This window comes from Lissotriton vulgaris, chromosome 1_1, assembly GCF_964263255.1.
Source record: "Lissotriton vulgaris chromosome 1_1, aLisVul1.2, whole genome shotgun sequence".
Classification (NCBI taxonomy): Eukaryota; Metazoa; Chordata; class Amphibia; order Caudata; family Salamandridae; genus Lissotriton; species Lissotriton vulgaris.
In genome coordinates, this window is record NC_141685.1 from 243,384,100 (window position 1) to 243,401,199 (window position 17,100).

Below are 17,100 nucleotides of genomic sequence, written 5' to 3' on the forward strand. Positions count from 1 at the left end.
CATGTTGACCCAACCTTTCTCTACGAGAGGGTGCTGACTCATCCCTCGCAATCGGCAATGGCCGCTTACCTGCACCGGACGCTGCCTCTGCGGTCGCAATCGTCCCTTGTGGCTTGTCAACTACTGCAGCCGGCGCGGGCACCTTGGCTGCCTCCCGTTTCGCGCGCAATTGCTTCAGCAGCGCCTGCGCGTCGACAGCCGTGGCGCCCTCACTACTATCGCCCAACCACGCTGCTAGTTGTGCTGCCAGCTCGGGCGGCATATCTTCATTGGACACCGGGGTGACCACCACGGGAATCGGATTCCCCTCCACGGGTATTGGGGTTGGCGCTTCGAGCGGGGTACAGGGAACCGGGACGTCTCCCCCAGCTGGTCCCCTCTTTGGCCTCTTGGCTCTCCCTCCTGGAGCTGCTCCAGCCGAAGGACGTTCCGGCCCCCCTTACCCCTCTCTCTCCGCCACCCGCTTCTTTAGCTCGGTCATCTCCTTCATGAGGACCCGAAGCATCTGTTCCGTCGTCATTCGCTTTCCGCCTTTCTTGGGCATTTCTCCGACAGAGTATCTGTAAGACAAAAGAAAGATTACAACGCTCAAAATTGGCTCTTCGTCCCGTCTCGAGCTCACGTGCAGCGAGGAGGTGCAGCTTCAGAGCACAGGAACAAGAGGATGCCTTCTGGTCTTGCGTCCCCTTTTATCCGTCTTCAGGGAGGGCGTAACCCCGCCCCGGCCTGCCCCGAGGGCGTGGCCAGCCGCGTCAGTGTCTAGGCCAGCCCACTCTAGGGCGGGAAAAAGCGCGCCCCGGCTACGCCGCTTCGGGCATACCAGCCGAGACTCGCTTCCCGCCCAAGATGGCTTCCCGGGGGGATCGTGGTACTCTGCCATAAGTTCGGGGGGACCGAGTGGTTGCCCCTTTCCAGTTGTGCCGGAAAGTATAACCTTGAAACTGTGGAACTGTAGAAGTAGTTCTTAATATTATTTATTAAAGGAAAAATGGATCATTAAAAAAAATATATGTATTTGTTTGATTGGTATTTTATTTGAATAGGCAGTGGTACATAGGACCAATGCCTGCACTTAAAATGTTTGTTTTGAAACATTCTCAAGGGGGAAGACGTTTTTACGGGATACCTTATTGTTTCATGTTTGGTTACCACAATCACTCAGATGGTGATGAAGTATGATTGTTTTGGGCCACATTACGGTGGAAAAACATTTCTACATACCACTACAATTCGGTATTTGGAAGGTACACCCAAACACCGCTTTCACGGACCTTTGATTTAAAACATCAGAAAAAGCCACTTTGTGCTTGCAAATAGCCTGATTCTTCAGGCCAGCCTTCTTGCAACTGCAACAATGGTTCGTACATCTTGCACGTAGGCAGAGCATTTAAGGAGAAATTAAATAGTTCCTACGTTGCACAAAAATGAAGTGCTTCAAACAAGCACATACTTTGGATGCACAGGGAAAAGGTGGAATATATGTAAGACTGAGGACACAGGTGAAATGAGAAATAGACTGACTGCATAGCTGCCCAGTATTCTAAGCCATTTCTTTAGTGCGATTCAAGAGAGCACCAAACAGTATAACAAATTTGTCAATTGGTTTCATAGTCCATTCCCTTTGTTTAGAGCTGTGAAAGGTAGAGCCGAATTCCAAAATAGATCAATGATGTTTCAGAAATTTCCCATAGGGAATACCAAGCCCAGTGTAAAAAATGCAGTTATTCACAAGTTTTAATCACCAACACTGTAATGGTATTAAAGTGTAACATCCAAGGGAACACTGACTCTGTCAAAGATGATCCAAATGGGATTCATGAAAATTCCCAACTACAAACAGCAGATTCAAAATAGTATGAGGGGACACCAGGATTTGAACCAGGGACCTCTTGATCTGCAGTCAAATGCTCTACCACTGAGCTATATCCCCAGCTGTCAGCCAAGATCAGAATGACAATATATCAGTACATCATGAAAGAGTGAGAGGATCATGCTAAGTTGTGCCGGAAAGTACAACCTTGAAACTGTGGAACTGTAGAAGTAGTTCTTAATATTATTTATTAAAGGAAAAATGGATCATTAAAAAAAATATATGTATTTGTTTGATTGGTATTTTATTTGAATAGGCAGTGGTACATAGGACCAATGCCTGCACTTAAAATGTTTGTTTTGAAACATTCTCAAAGGGGAAGAGGTTTTTACGGGATACCTTATTGTTTCATGTTTGGTTACCACAATCACTCAGATGGTGATGAAGTATGATTGTTTTGGGCCACATTACGGTGGAAAAACATTTCTACATACCACTACAATTTGGTATTTGGAAGGTACACCCAAACACCCCTTTCACGGACCTTCGATTTAAAACATCAGAAAAAGCCACTCACTTTGTGCTTGCAAATGGCCTGATTCTTCAGGCCAGCCTTCTTGCAACTGCAACAACGGTTCGTACATCTTGCACGTAGGCAGAGCATTTAAGGAGAAATTAAATAGTTCCTACGTTGCACAAAAATGAAGTGCTTCAAACAAGCACATACTTTTAATGCACAGGGAAAAGGTGGAATATATGTAAGACTGAGGACACAGGTGAAATAAGAAATAGACTGACTGCATCGCTGCACAGTATTCTAAGCCATTTCTTTAGTGCGATTCAAGAGAGCACCAAACAGTATAACAAATTTGTCAATTTGTTTCATAGTCCATTCCCTTTCTTTAGTGCTGTAAAAGGAAGAGCCAAATTCCAAAATAGATCAATGATCTTTCAGAAATTTCCCAAAGGGAATACCAAGCCGAGTGTTAAAACTCCATTTACTCACAGGTTTTGAGCAGCAAACTATGTAATGCTATTAAAGTGCAATATCCAAGGGAACACTGACTCTGTCAAAGATGATCCAAAAGGAATTGATGAAAAGTCCCAACTACAAACAACAGAATCAAAATAGTCTGAGGGGACACCCGGATTTGAACCAGGGACCTCTTGATCTGCAGTCAAATGCTCTACCACTGAGCTATATCCCCAGCTTGTCAGTAAAATCAGAATGACATAATATCAGTACATCATGAAAGAGTGAGAGGATCATGCTAAGTTGTGCCGGAAAGTACAGGCTTGAAACTGTGGAACAGGAGAAGTATTCCTTAATATTATTTATTAAAGTAAAACTGGATCATTTAAAAAACAGATTAATTTTTTAATTGCTATTTTATTTGAATAGGCCGTGGTACATAAGACCAATGCCTCCACATACAATGATTGTTTTGAAACATTCTTAAAGGGGAAGAGGTTTTTACGTGACACATTATCATTTGATGATTGGTTACCACAATCACCGAGATGGTGGTGAAGTATGATTGTTTTTTGGCCAAATTACGATGGTAAAACATTTCTACATACCACTACAATTCGGTATTTGGAGTAACACCCAAACACCCCTTTCAAGTACCTTTGATTTAATACATCAAAAAAAGCCACTTTGTGCTTGCAACTGGCCTGATTCTTCAGACCAGCCTTCTTGCAACTGCAACGAGGGTTTGTACATCTTGCACGTAGGCAGAGCTTTCAAGGAGAAATTAAATAGTTCCTAAGTTGCACAAAAATGAAGTGCTTCAAACAAACACATACTTTGTATGGACAGAGAAGAGATGGAATATATGTAAGACTGAGGACACAGGTGTAATGAGAAATAGATTGATTGCATAGCTGCCCAGTATTCTAAGCCATTTCTTTAGTGCGATTCAAGAGAGCACCAAACAGTATAACAAATTTGTCAATTGGTTTCATAGTCCATTCCCTTTGTTTAGAGCTGTGAAATGTAGAGCCGAATTCCAAAATAGATCAATGATGTTTCAGAAATTTCCCATAGGGAATACCAAGCCCAGTGTAAAAAATGCAGTTACTCACAAGTTTTAATCAGCAACACTGTAATGTTATTAAAGTGTAACATCCAAGGGAACACTGACTCTGTCAAAGATGATCCAAATGGGATTCATGAAAATTCCCAACTACAAACAGCAGATTCAAAATAGTATGAAGGGACACCCGGATTTGAACCAGGGACCTCTTGATCTGCAGTCAAATGCTCTATCACTGAGCTATATCCCCAGCTGTCAGCCAAGATCAGAATGACAATATATCAGTACATCATGAAAGAGTGAAAGGATCATGCTAAGTTGTGCCGGAAAGTACAACCTTGAAACTGTGGAACTGTAGAAGTAGTTCTTAATATTATTTATTAAAGGAAAAATGGATCATTAAAAAAAAAAAAATGTATTTGTTTGATTGATATTTTATTTGAATAGGCAGTGGTACATAGGACCAATGCCTGCACTTAAAATGTTTGTTTTGAAACATTCTCAAAGGGGAAGAGGTTTTTACGGGATACCTTATTGTTTCATGTTTGGTTACCACAATCACTCAGATGGTGATGAAGTATGATTGTTTTGGGCCACATTACGGTGGAAAAACATTTCTACATGCCACTACAATTCGGTATTTGGAAGGTACACCCAAACACCCCTTTCACGGACCTTCGATTTAAAACATCAGAAAAAGCCACTTTGTGCTTGCAAATGGCCTGATTCTTCAGGCCAGCCTTCTTGCAACTGCAACAATGGTTCGTACATCTTGCACGTAGGTAGAGCATTTAAGGAGAAATTAAATAGTTCCTACGTTGCACAAAAATGAAGTGCTTCAAACAAGCACATACTTTGGATGCACAGGGAAAAGGTGGAATATATGTAAGACTGAGGACACAGGTGAAATGAGAAATAGACTGACTGCATCGCTGCACAGTATTCTAAGCCATTTCTTTAGTGCGATTCAAGAAAGCACCAAACAGTATAACAAATTTGTCAATTTATTTCATAGTCCATTCCCTTTCTTTAGTGCTGTAAATCGAAGAGCCAAATTCCAAAATAGATCAATGATCTTTCAGAAAGTTCCCAAATGGAACACCAAGCCGAGTGTTAAAACTGCATTTACTCACAGGTTTTGAGCAGCAAACTCTGTAATGATATTAAAGTGCAATATCCAAGGGAACACTGATTCTGTCAAAGATGATCCAAAAGGAATTGATGAAAAGTCCCAACTACAAACAACAGAATCAAAATAGTCTGAGGGGACACCCGGATTTGAACCAGGGACCTCTTGATCTGCAGTCAAATGCTCTACCACTGAGCTATATCCCCAGCTTTTCAGTAAAATCAGAATGACATAATATCAGTACATCATGAAAGAGTGAGAGGATCATGCTAAGTTGTGCCGGAAAGTACAGGCTTGAAACTGTGGAACAGGAGAAGTAGTCCTTAATATTATTTATTAAAGTAAAACTGGATCATTTAAAAAACAGATTAATTTGTTTCATTGCTATTTTATTTGTATAGGCAGTGGTACATAAGACCAATGCCTCTACATACAATGACTGTTTTGAAACATTCTTAAAGGGGAAGAGGTTTTTACGTGACACATTATCATTTGATGATTGGTTACCACAATCACCGAGATGGTGGTGAAGTATGATTGTTTTTTGGCCAAATTACGGAGGAAAAACATTTCTACATACCACTACAATTCGGTATTTGGAAGGAACACCCAAACACCCCTTTCAAGTACCTTCGATTTAATACCTCAAAAAAAGCCACTTTGTGCTTGCAACTGGCCTGATTCTTCAGACCAGCCTTCTTGCAACTGCAACGAGGGTTTGAACATCTTGCACGTAGGCAGAGCTTTCAAGGAGAAATTAAATAGTTCCTACGTTGCACAAAAATGAAGTGCTTCAAACAAGCACATACTTTTAATGCACAGGGAGAAGCTGGAATATATGTAAGACTGAGGACACAGGTGAAATGAGAAATAGACTGACTGCATCGCTGCACAGTATTCTAAGCCATTTCTTTAGTGCGATTCAAGAGAGCACCAAACAGTATAACAAATTTGTCAATTTGTTTCATAGTCCATTCCCTTTCTTTAGTGCTGTAAAAGGAAGAGCCAAATTCCAAAATAGATCAATGATCTTTCAGAAATTTCCCAAAGGGAATACCAAGCCGAGTGTTAAAACTCCATTTACTCACAGGTTTTGAGCAGCAAACTATGTAATGCTATTAAAGTGCAATATCCAAGGGAACACTGACTCTGTCAAAGATGATCCAAAAGGAATTGATGAAAAGTCCCAACTACAAACAACAGAATCAAAATAGTCTGAGGGGACACCAGGATTTGAACCAGGGACCTCTTGATCTGCAGTCAAATGCTCTACCACTGAGCTATATCCCCAGCTTTTCAATAAAATCAGAATGACATAATATCAGTACATCATGAAAGAGTGAGAGGATCATGCTAAGTTGTGCCGGAAAGTACAGGCTTGAAACTGTGGAACAGGAGAAGTAGTCCTTAATATTATTTATTAAAGGAAAGCTGGATCATTTAAAAAACGGATTACTTTGTTTCATTGCTATTTTATTTGAATAGGCAGTGGTACATAAGACCAATGCCTCTACATACAATGATTGTTTTGAAACATTCTTAAAGGGGAAGAGGTTTTTACGTGACACATTATCATTTGATGATTGGTTACCACAATCACCGAGATGGTGGTGAAGTATGATTGTTTTTTGGCCAAATTACAGAGGAAAAACATTTCTACATACCACTACAATTCGGTATTTGGAAGGAACATCCAAACACCCCTTTCAAGTACCTTCGATTTAATACATCAAAAAAAGCCACTTTGTGCTTGCAACTGGCCTGATTCTTCAGACCAGCCTTCTTGCAACTGCAACGAGGGTTTGAACATCTTGCACGTAGGCAGAGCTTTCAAGGAGAAATTAAATAGTTCCTAAGTTGCACAAAAATGAAGTGCTTCAACAAACACATACTTTGTATGGACAGAGAAGAGATGGAATATATGTAAGACTGAGGACACAGGTGTAATGAGAAATAGATTGATTGAATAGCTGCCCAGTATTCTAAGCCATTTCTTTAGTGCGATTCAAGAGAGCACCAAACAGTATAACAAATTTGTCAATTGGTTTCATAGTCCATTCCCTTTGTTTAGAGCTGTGAAAGGTAGAGCCGAATTCCAAAATAGATCAATGATGTTTCAGAAATTTCTCATAGGGAATACCAAGCCCAGTGTAAAAAATGCAGTTACTCACAAGTTTTAATCAGCAACACTGTAATTGTATTAAAGTGTAACATCCAAGGGAACACTGACTCTGTCAAAGATGATCCAAATGGGATTCATGAAAATTCCCAACTACAAACAGCAGATTCAAAATAATATGAGGGGACACTCGGATTTGAATCAGGGACCTCTTGATCTGCAGTCAAATGCTCTACCACTGAGCTATATCCCCAGCTGTCAGCCAACATCAGAATGACAATATATCAGTACATCATGAAAGAGTGAGAGGATCATGCTAAGTTGTGCCGGAAAGTACAACCTTGAAACTGTGGAACTGTAGAAGTAGTTCTTAATATTATTTATTAAAGGAAAAATGGATCATTAAAAAAATATATGTATTTGTTTGATTGGTATTTTATTTGAATAGGCAGTGGTACATAGGACCAATGCCTGCACTTAAAATGTTTGTTTTGAAACATTCTCAAAGGGGAAGAGGTTTTTACGGGATACCTTATTGTTTCATGTTTGGTTACCACAATCACTCAGATGGTGATGAAGTATGATTGTTTTGGGCCACATTACGGTGGAAAAACATTTCTACATACCACTACAATTCGGTATTTGGAAGGTACACCCAAACACCCCTTTCACGGACCTTCGATTTAAAACATCAGAAAAAGCCAATTTGTGCTTGCAAATGGCCTGATTCTTCAGGCCAGCCTTCTTGCAACTGCAACAATGGTTCGTACATCTTGCATGTAGGCAGAGCATTTAAGGAGAAATTAAATAGTTCCTACGTTGCACAAAAATGAAGTGCTTCAAACAAGCACATACTTTGGATGCACAGGGAAAAGGTGGAATATATGTAAGACTGAGGACACAGGTGAAATGAGAAATAGACTGACTGCATCGCTGCACAGTATTCTAAGCCATTTCATTAGTGCGATTCGAGAAAGCACCAAACAGTATAACAAATTTGTCAATTTATTTCATAGTCCATTCCCTTTCTTTAGTGCTGTAAAAGGAAGAGCCAAATTCCAAAATAGATCAATGATCTTTCAGAAAGTTCCCAAATGGAACACCAAGCCGAGTGTTAAAACTGCATTTACTCACAGGTTTTGAGCAGCAAACTCTGTAATGATATTAAAGTGCAATATCCAAGGGAACACTGACTCTGTCAAAGATGATCCAAAAGAAATTGATGAAAAGTCCCAACTACAAACAACAGAATCAAAATAGTCTGAGGGGACACCCGGATTTGAACCAGGGACCTCTTGATCTGCAGTCAAATGCTCTACCACTGAGCTATATCCCCAGCTTTTCAGTAAAATCAGAATGACATAATATCAGTACATCATGAAAGAGTGAGAGGATCATGCTAAGTTGTGCCGGAAAGTACAGGCTTGAAACTGTGGAACAGGAGAAGTAGTCCTTAATATTATTTATTAAAGTAAAACTGGATCATTTAAAAAACAGATTAATTTGTTTCATTGCTATTTTATTTGAATAGGCCGTGGTACATAAGACCAATGCCTCTACATACAATGACTATTTTGAAACATTTTTAAAGGGGAAGAGGTTTTTACGCGACACATTATCATTTGATGATTTGTTACCACAATCACCGAGATGGTGGTGAAGTATGATTGTTTTTTGGCCAAATTACGATGGAAAAACATTTCTACATACCACTACAATTCGGTATTTGGAAGGAACACCCAAACACCCCTTTCAAGTACCGTCGATTTAATACATCAAAAAAAGCCACTTTGTGCTTGCAACTGGCCTGATTCTTCAGACCAGCCTTCTTGCAACTGCAACGAGGGTTTGAACATCTTGCACGTAGGCAGAGCTTTCAAGGAGAAATTAAATAGTTCCTACGTTGCACAAAAATGAAGTGCTTCAAACAAGCACATACTTTTAATGCACAGGGAGAAGCTGGAATATATGTAAGACTGAGGACACAGGTGAAATGAGAAATAGACTGACTGCATCGCTGCACAGTATTCTAAGCCATTTCTTTAGTGCGATTCAAGAGAGCACCAAACAGTATAACAAATTTGTCAATTTGTTTCATAGTCCATTCCCTTTCTTTAGTGCTGTAAAAGGAAGAGCCAAATTCCAAAATAGATCAATGATCTTTCAGAAATTTCCCAAAGGGAATACCAAGCCGAGTGTTAAAACTCCATTTACTCACAGGTTTTGAGCAGCAAACTATGTAATGCTATTAAAGTGCAATATCCAAGGGAACACTGACTCTGTCAAAGATGATCCAAAAGGAATTGATGAAAAGTCCCAACTACAAACAACAGAATCAAAATAGTCTGAGGGGACACCAGGATTTGAACCAGGGACCTCTTGATCTGCAGTCAAATGCTCTACCACTGAGCTATATCCCCAGCTTTTCAATAAAATCAGAATGACATAATATCAGTACATCATGAAAGAGTGAGAGGATCATGCTAAGTTGTGCCGGAAAGTACAGGCTTGAAACTGTGGAACAGGAGAAGTAGTCCTTAATATTATTTATTAAAGGAAAGCTGGATCATTTAAAAAACGGATTACTTTGTTTCATTGCTATTTTATTTGAATAGGCAGTGGTACATAAGACCAATGCCTCTACATACAATGATTGTTTTGAAACATTCTTAAAGGGGAAGAGGTTTTTACGTGACACATTATCATTTGATGATTGGTTACCACAATCACCGAGATGGTGGTGAAGTATGATTGTTTTTTGGCCAAATTACAGAGGAAAAACATTTCTACATACCACTACAATTCGGTATTTGGAAGGAACATCCAAACACCCCTTTCAAGTACCTTCGATTTACTACATCAAAAAAAGCCACTTTGTGCTTGCAACTGGCCTGATTCTTCAGACCAGCCTTCTTGCAACTGCAACGAGGGTTTGAACATCTTGCACGTAGGCAGAGCTTTCAAGGAGAAATTAAATAGTTCCTAAGTTGCACAAAAATGAAGTGCTTCAACAAACACATACTTTGTATGGACAGAGAAGAGATGGAATATATGTAAGACTGAGGACACAGGTGTAATGAGAAATAGATTGATTGAATAGCTGCCCAGTATTCTAAGCCATTTCTTTAGTGCGATTCAAGAGAGCACCAAACAGTATAACAAATTTGTCAATTGGTTTCATAGTCCATTCCCTTTATTTAGAGCTGTGAAAGGTAGAGCCGAATTCCAAAATAGATCAATGATGTTTCAGAAATTTCTCATAGGGAATACCAAGCCCAGTGTAAAAAATGCAGTTACTCACAAGTTTTAATCAGCAACACTGTAATTGTATTAAAGTGTAACATCCAAGGGAACACTGACTCTGTCAAAGATGATCCAAATTGGATTCATGAAAATTCCCAACTACAAACAGCAGATTCAAAATAATATGAGGGGACACCCGGATTTGAATCAGGGACCTCTTGATGTGCAGTCAAATGCTCTACCACTGAGCTATATCCCCAGCTGTCAGCCAACATCAGAATGACAATATATCAGTACATCATGAAAGAGTGAGAGGATCATGCTAAGTTGTGCCGGAAAGTACAACCTTGAAACTGTGGAACTGTAGAAGTAGTTCTTAATATTATTTATTAAAGGAAAAATGGATCATTAAAAAAATATATGTATTTGTTTGATTGGTATTTTATTTGAATAGGCAGTGGTACATAGGACCAATGCCTGCACTTAAAATGTTTGTTTTGAAACATTCTCAAAGGGGAAGAGGTTTTTACGGGATACCTTATTGTTTCATGTTTGGTTACCACAATCACTCAGATGGTGATGAAGTATGATTGTTTTGGGCCACATTACGGTGGAAAAACATTTCTACATACCACTACAATTCGGTATTTGGAAGGTACACCCAAACACCCCTTTCACGGACCTTCGATTTAAAACATCAGAAAAAGCCAATTTGTGCTTGCAAATGGCCTGATTCTTCAGGCCAGCCTTCTTGCAACTGCAACAATGGTTCGTATATCTTGCACGTAGGCAGAGCATTTAAGGAGAAATTAAATAGTTCCTACGTTGCACAAAAATGAAGTGCTTCAAACAAGCACATACTTTTAATGCACAGGTAAAAGGTGGAATATATGTAAGACTGAGGACACAGGTGAAATGAGAAATAGACTGACTGCATCGCTGCACAGTATTCTAAGCCATTTCTTTAGTGCGATTCAAGAAAGCACCAAACAGTATAACAAATTTGTCAATTTGTTTCATAGTCCATTCCCTTTCTTTAGGTCTGTAAAAGGAAGAGCTAAATTCCAAAAAGATCAATGATCTTTCAGAAAGCTCCCAAAGGGAACACCAAGCCGAGTGTTAAAACTGCATTTACTCACAGGGTTTGAGCAGCAAACTCTGTAATGCTATTAAAGTGCAATATCCAAGGGAACACTGACTCTGTCAAAGATGATCCAAAAGGAATTGATGAAAAGTCCCAACTACAAACAACAGAATCAAAATAGTCTGAGGGAACACCCAGATGTGAACCAGGGACCTCTTGATCTGCAGTCAAATGCTCTACCACTGAGCTATATCCCCAGCTTTTCAGAAAAATTAGAATGACATAATATCAGTACATCATGAAAGAGTGAGAGGATCATGCTAAGTTGTGCCGGAAAGTACAGGCTTGAAACTATGGAACAGGAGAAGTAGTCCTTAATATTATTTATTAAAGTAAAACTGGATCATTTAAAAAACAGATTAATTTGTTTCATTGCTATTTTATTTGAATAGTTAGTGGTACATAAGACCAATGCCTCTACATACAATGATTGTTTTGAAACATTCTTAAAGCGGAAGAGGTTTTTACATGACACATTATCATTTGATGATTGGTTACCACAATCACCAAGATGGTGGTGAAGTATGAATGTTTTTTGGCCAAATTACGGAGGAAAAACATTTCTACATACCACTACAATTCGGTATTTGGAAGGAACACCCAAACACCCCTTTCAAGTACCTTCGATTTAATACATCAAAAAAAGCCACTTTGTGCTTGCAACTGGCCTGATTCTTCAGACCAGCCTTCTTGCAACTGCAACGAGGGTTTGTACATCTTGCACGTAGGCAGAGCTTTCAAGGAGAAATTAAATAGTTCCTACGTTGCACAAAAATGAAGTGCTTCAAACAAGCACATACTTTTAATGCACAGGGAAAAGGTGGAATATACGTAAGACTGAGGACACAGGTGAAATGAGAAATAGACTGACTGCATCGCTGCACAGTATTCTAAGCCATTTCTTTAGTGCGGTTCAAGAAAGCATCAAACAGCATAACAAATTTGTCAATTTGTTTCATAGTCCATTCCCTTTCTTTAGTGCTGTAAAAGGAAGAGCCAAATTCTAAAATAGATCAATGATCTTTCAGAAATTTCCCAAAGGGAATACCAAGCCGAGTGTTAAAACTCCATTTACTCACAGGTTTTGAGCAGCAAACTCTGTAATGCTATTAAAGTGCAATATCCAAGGGAACACTGACTCTGTCAAAGATGATCCGAAAGGAATTAATGAAAAGTCCCAACTACAAACAACAGAATCAAAATAGTCTAAGGGGACACCCAGATTCGAACCAGGGACCTCTTGATCTGCAGTCAAATGCTCTACCACTGAGCTATATCCCCAGCGTTTCTGTAAAATCAGAATGACATAATATCAGTACATCATGAAAGAGTGAGAGGATCATGCTAAGTTGTGCCGGAAAGTACAGGCTTGAAACTGTGGAACAGGAGAAGTAGCCCTTAATATTATGTATTAAAGTAAAACTGGATCATTTAAAAAACAGATTAATTTTTTCATTGCTATTTTATTTGAATAGGCTGTGGTACATAAGACCAATGCCTCTACATACAATGATTGTTTTGAAACATTCTTAAAGGGGAAGAGGTTTTTACGTGACACATTATCATTTGATGATTGGTTACCTCAATCACCGAGATGGTGGTGAAGTATGATTGTTTTTTGGCCAAATTACGATAGGAAAGCATTTCTACATACCACTACAATTCGGTATTTGGAAGGAACACCCAAACACCCCTTTCAAGTACCTTCAATTTAATACATCAAAAAAAGCCACTTTGTGCTTGCAACTGGCCTGATTCTTCAGACCAGCCTTCTTGCAACTGCAACAAGGGTTTGAACATCTTGCACGTAGGCAGAGCTTTCAAGGAGAAATTAAATAGTTCCTACTTTGCACAAAAATGAAGTGCTTCAAACAAGCACATACTTTTAATGCATAGGGAAAAGGTGGAATATATATGTAAGATTGAGGACACAGGTGAAATGAGAAATAGACTGACTGCATCGCTGCACAGTATTCTAAGCCATTTCTTTAGTGCGATTCAAGAGAGCACCAAACAGTATAACAAATTTGTCAATTTGTTTCATAGTCCATTCCCTTTCTTTAGTGCTGTAAAAGGAAGAGCCAAATTCGAAAATAGATCAATGATCTTTCAGATATTTCCCAAAGGGAATACCAAGCCGAGTGTTAAAACTCCATTTACTCACAGGTTTTGAGCAGCAAACTATGTAATGCTATTAAAGTACAATATCCAAGGGAACACTGACTCTGTCAAAGATGATCCAAAAGGAATTGATGAAAAGTCCCAACTACAAACAACAGAATCAAAATAGTCTGAGGGGACACCCGGATTTGAACCAGGGACCTCTTGATCTGCAGTCAAATGCTCTACCACTGAGCTATATCCCCAGCTTTTCAGTAAAATCAGAATGACATAATATCAGTACATCATGAAAGAGTGAGAGGATCATGCTAAGTTGTGCCGGAAAGTACAGGCTTGAAACTGTGGAACAGGAGAAGTAGTAGTTAATATTATTTATTAAAGGAAAGCTGTATCATTTAAAAAACGGATTACTTTGTTTCATTGCTATTTTATTTGAATAGGCAGTGGTACATAAGACCAATGCCTCTACATACAATGATTGTTTTGAAACATTCTTAAAGGGGAAGAGGTTTTTACGTGACACATTATCATTTGATGATTGGTTACCACAATCACCGAGATGGTGGTGAAGTATGATTGTTTTTTGGCCAAATTACGATGGAAAAACATTTCTACATACCACTACAATTCGGTATTTGGAAGGAACACCCAAAGGCCCCTTTTAAGTACCTTTGATTTAATACATCAAAAAAAGCCACTTTGTGCATGCAACTGGCCTGATTCTTCAGACCAGCCTTCTTGCAACTGCAACGAGGGTTTGAACATCTTGCACGTAGGCAGAGCTTTCAAGGAGAAATTAAATAGTTCCTAAGTTGCACAAAAATGAAGTGCTTCAAACAAACACATACTTTGTATGGACAGAGAAGAGATGGAATATATGTAAGACTGAGGACACAGGTGTAATGAGAAATAGATTGATTGCATAGCTGCCCAGTATTCTAAGCCATTTCTTTAGTGCGATTCAAGAGAGCACCAAACAGTATAACAAATTTGTCAATTGGTTTCATAGTCCATTCCCTTTGTTTAGAGCTGTGAAAGGTAGAGCCGAATTCCAAAATAGATCAATGATGTTTCAGAAATTTCCCATAGGGAATACCAAGCCCAGTGTAAAAAATGCAGTTACTCACAAGTTTTAATCAGCAACACTGTAATGGTATTAAAGTGTAACATCCAAGGGAACACTGACTCTGTCAAAGATGATCCAAATGGGATTCATGAAAATTCCCAACTACAAACAGCAGATTCAAAATAGTATGAGGGGACACCCGGATTTGAACCAGGGACCTCTTGATCTGCAGTCAAATGCTCTACCACTGAGCTATATCCCCAGCTGTCAGCTAAGATCAGAATGACAATACATCAGTACATCATGAAAGAGTGAGAGGATCATGCTAAGTTGTGCCGGAAAGTACAACCTTGAAACTGTGGAACTGTAGAAGTAGTTCTTAATATTATTTATTAAAGGAAAAATGGATCATTAAAAAAAATATATGTATTTGTTTGATTGGTATTTTATTTGAATAGGCAGTGGTACATAGGACCAATGCCTGCACATAAAATGTTTGTTTTGAAACATTCTCAAAGGGGAAGAGGTTTTTACGGGATACCTTATTGTTTCATGTTTGGTTACCACAATCACTCAGATGGTGATAAAGTATGATTGTTTTGGGCCACTTTACAGTGGAAAAACATTTCTACATACCACTACAATTCGGTATTTGGAAGGTACACCCAAACACCCCTTTCACGGACCTTCGATTTAAAACATCAGAAAAAGCCACTTTGTGCTTGCAAATGGCCTGATTCTTCAGGACAGCCTTCTTGAAACTGCAACAATGGTTCGTACATCTTGCACGTAGGCAGAGCATTTAAGGAGAAATTAAATAGTTCCTACGTTGCACAAAAATAACAAGCACATACTTTGGATGCACAGGGAAAAGGTGGAATATATGTAAGACTGAGGACACAGGTGAAATGAGAAATAGACTGACTGCATCGCTGCACAGTATTCTAAGCCATTTCTTTACTGCAATTCAAGAAAGCACCAAACAGTATAACAAATTTGTCAATTTATTTCATAGTCCATTCCCTTTCTCTTGTGCTGTAAAAGGAAGAGCCAAATTCCAAAATAGATCAATGATCTTTCAGAAAGTTCCCAAAGGGAACACCAAGCCGAGTGTTGAAACTGCATTTACTCACAGGTTTTGAGCAGCAAACTCTGTAATGATATTAAAGTGCAATATCCAAGGGAACACTGACTCTGTCAAAGATGATCCAAAAGGAATTGATGAAAAGTCCCAACTACAAACAACAGAATCAAAATAGTCTGAGGGGACACCCGGGTTTGAACCAGGGACCTCTTGATCTGCAGTCAAATGCTCTACCACGGAGCTAAATCCCCAGCTTTTCAGTAAAATCAGAATGACATAATATCAGTACATCATGAAAGAGTGAGAGGATCATGCTAAGTTGTGCCAGAAAGTACAGGCTTGAAACTGTGGAACAGGAGAAGTAGTCCTTAATATTATTTTTTTAAGTAAAACTGGCTCATTTAAAAAACAGATTAATTAGTTTCATTGCTATTTTATTTGAATAGGCAGTGGTACATAAGACCAATGCCTCTACATACAATGATTGTTTTGAAACATTCTTAAAGCGGAAGAGGTTTTTACATGACACATTATCATTTGATGATTGGTTACCACAATCACCGAGATGGTGGTGAAGTATGATTGTTTTTTGGCCAAATTACGATGGAAAAACATTTCTACATACCACTAGAATTCGGTATTTGGAAGGAACACCCAAACACCCCTTTCAAGTACCTTCAATTTAATACATCAAAAAAAGCCACTTTGTGCTTGCAACTGGCCTGATTCTTCAGACCAGCCTTCTTGCAACTGCAACGAGGGTTTGTACATCTTGCACGTAGGCAGAGCTTTCAAGGAGAAATTAAATAGTTCCTAATTTGCACAAAAATGAAGTGCTTCAAACAAACACATACTTTGTATGGACAGAGAAGAGATGGAATATATGTAAGACTGAGGACACAGGTGTAATGAGAAATAGATTGATTGCATAGCTGCCCAGTATTCTAAGCCATTTCTTTAGTGCGATTCAAGAGAGCACCAAACAGTATAACAAATTTGTCAATTGTTTCATACTCCATTCCCTTTGTTTAGAGCTGTGAAAGGTAGAGCCGAATTCCAAAATAGATCAATGATGTTTCAGAAATTTCCCATAGGGAATACCAAGCCCAGTGTAAAAAATGCAGTTACTCACAAGTTTTAATCAGCAACACTGTAATGTTATTAAAGTGTAACATCCAAGGGAACACTGACTCTGCCAAAGATGATCCAAATGGGATTCATGAAAATTCCCAACTACAAACAGCAGATTCAAAATAGTATGAGGGGACACCCGGATTTGAACCAGGGACCTCTTGATCTGCAGTCAAATGCTCTACCACTGAGCTATATCCCCAGCTGTCAGCCA

At 39.1% G+C, this 17,100-nt stretch overlaps 15 non-coding genes across 15 annotated transcripts; all 15 read right to left on the reverse strand.

The window, feature by feature from the left end:
• Nucleotides 1-1,858: 1,858 nt before the first annotated feature.
• On the reverse strand, nucleotides 1,859-1,930 carry TRNAC-GCA (transfer RNA cysteine (anticodon GCA)). The gene has a single exon. It is a non-coding gene; the product is annotated as a tRNA-Cys (tRNA).
• Nucleotides 1,931-2,946: 1,016 nt separating this feature from the next.
• Nucleotides 2,947-3,018, reverse strand: TRNAC-GCA (transfer RNA cysteine (anticodon GCA)). The gene has a single exon. It is a non-coding gene; the product is annotated as a tRNA-Cys (tRNA).
• A 1,009-nt stretch (nucleotides 3,019-4,027) lies between these two features.
• TRNAC-GCA (transfer RNA cysteine (anticodon GCA)) lies at nucleotides 4,028-4,099 on the reverse strand. Its single transcript has one exon. It is a non-coding gene; the product is annotated as a tRNA-Cys (tRNA).
• A 1,013-nt stretch (nucleotides 4,100-5,112) lies between these two features.
• TRNAC-GCA (transfer RNA cysteine (anticodon GCA)) lies at nucleotides 5,113-5,184 on the reverse strand. The gene has a single exon. It is a non-coding gene; the product is annotated as a tRNA-Cys (tRNA).
• A 1,012-nt stretch (nucleotides 5,185-6,196) lies between these two features.
• Nucleotides 6,197-6,268, reverse strand: TRNAC-GCA (transfer RNA cysteine (anticodon GCA)). Its single transcript has one exon. It is a non-coding gene; the product is annotated as a tRNA-Cys (tRNA).
• Nucleotides 6,269-7,278: 1,010 nt separating this feature from the next.
• Nucleotides 7,279-7,350, reverse strand: TRNAC-GCA (transfer RNA cysteine (anticodon GCA)). The gene has a single exon. It is a non-coding gene; the product is annotated as a tRNA-Cys (tRNA).
• A 1,011-nt stretch (nucleotides 7,351-8,361) lies between these two features.
• TRNAC-GCA (transfer RNA cysteine (anticodon GCA)) lies at nucleotides 8,362-8,433 on the reverse strand. The gene has a single exon. It is a non-coding gene; the product is annotated as a tRNA-Cys (tRNA).
• Nucleotides 8,434-9,445: 1,012 nt separating this feature from the next.
• TRNAC-GCA (transfer RNA cysteine (anticodon GCA)) lies at nucleotides 9,446-9,517 on the reverse strand. The gene has a single exon. It is a non-coding gene; the product is annotated as a tRNA-Cys (tRNA).
• A 1,010-nt stretch (nucleotides 9,518-10,527) lies between these two features.
• Nucleotides 10,528-10,599, reverse strand: TRNAC-GCA (transfer RNA cysteine (anticodon GCA)). The gene has a single exon. It is a non-coding gene; the product is annotated as a tRNA-Cys (tRNA).
• A 1,010-nt stretch (nucleotides 10,600-11,609) lies between these two features.
• Nucleotides 11,610-11,681, reverse strand: TRNAC-GCA (transfer RNA cysteine (anticodon GCA)). The gene has a single exon. It is a non-coding gene; the product is annotated as a tRNA-Cys (tRNA).
• A 1,012-nt stretch (nucleotides 11,682-12,693) lies between these two features.
• Nucleotides 12,694-12,765, reverse strand: TRNAC-GCA (transfer RNA cysteine (anticodon GCA)). Its single transcript has one exon. It is a non-coding gene; the product is annotated as a tRNA-Cys (tRNA).
• A 1,013-nt stretch (nucleotides 12,766-13,778) lies between these two features.
• TRNAC-GCA (transfer RNA cysteine (anticodon GCA)) lies at nucleotides 13,779-13,850 on the reverse strand. Its single transcript has one exon. It is a non-coding gene; the product is annotated as a tRNA-Cys (tRNA).
• Nucleotides 13,851-14,861: 1,011 nt separating this feature from the next.
• TRNAC-GCA (transfer RNA cysteine (anticodon GCA)) lies at nucleotides 14,862-14,933 on the reverse strand. Its single transcript has one exon. It is a non-coding gene; the product is annotated as a tRNA-Cys (tRNA).
• Nucleotides 14,934-15,934: 1,001 nt separating this feature from the next.
• TRNAC-GCA (transfer RNA cysteine (anticodon GCA)) lies at nucleotides 15,935-16,006 on the reverse strand. Its single transcript has one exon. It is a non-coding gene; the product is annotated as a tRNA-Cys (tRNA).
• A 1,010-nt stretch (nucleotides 16,007-17,016) lies between these two features.
• Nucleotides 17,017-17,088, reverse strand: TRNAC-GCA (transfer RNA cysteine (anticodon GCA)). The gene has a single exon. It is a non-coding gene; the product is annotated as a tRNA-Cys (tRNA).
• Nucleotides 17,089-17,100: the final 12 nt, after the last annotated feature.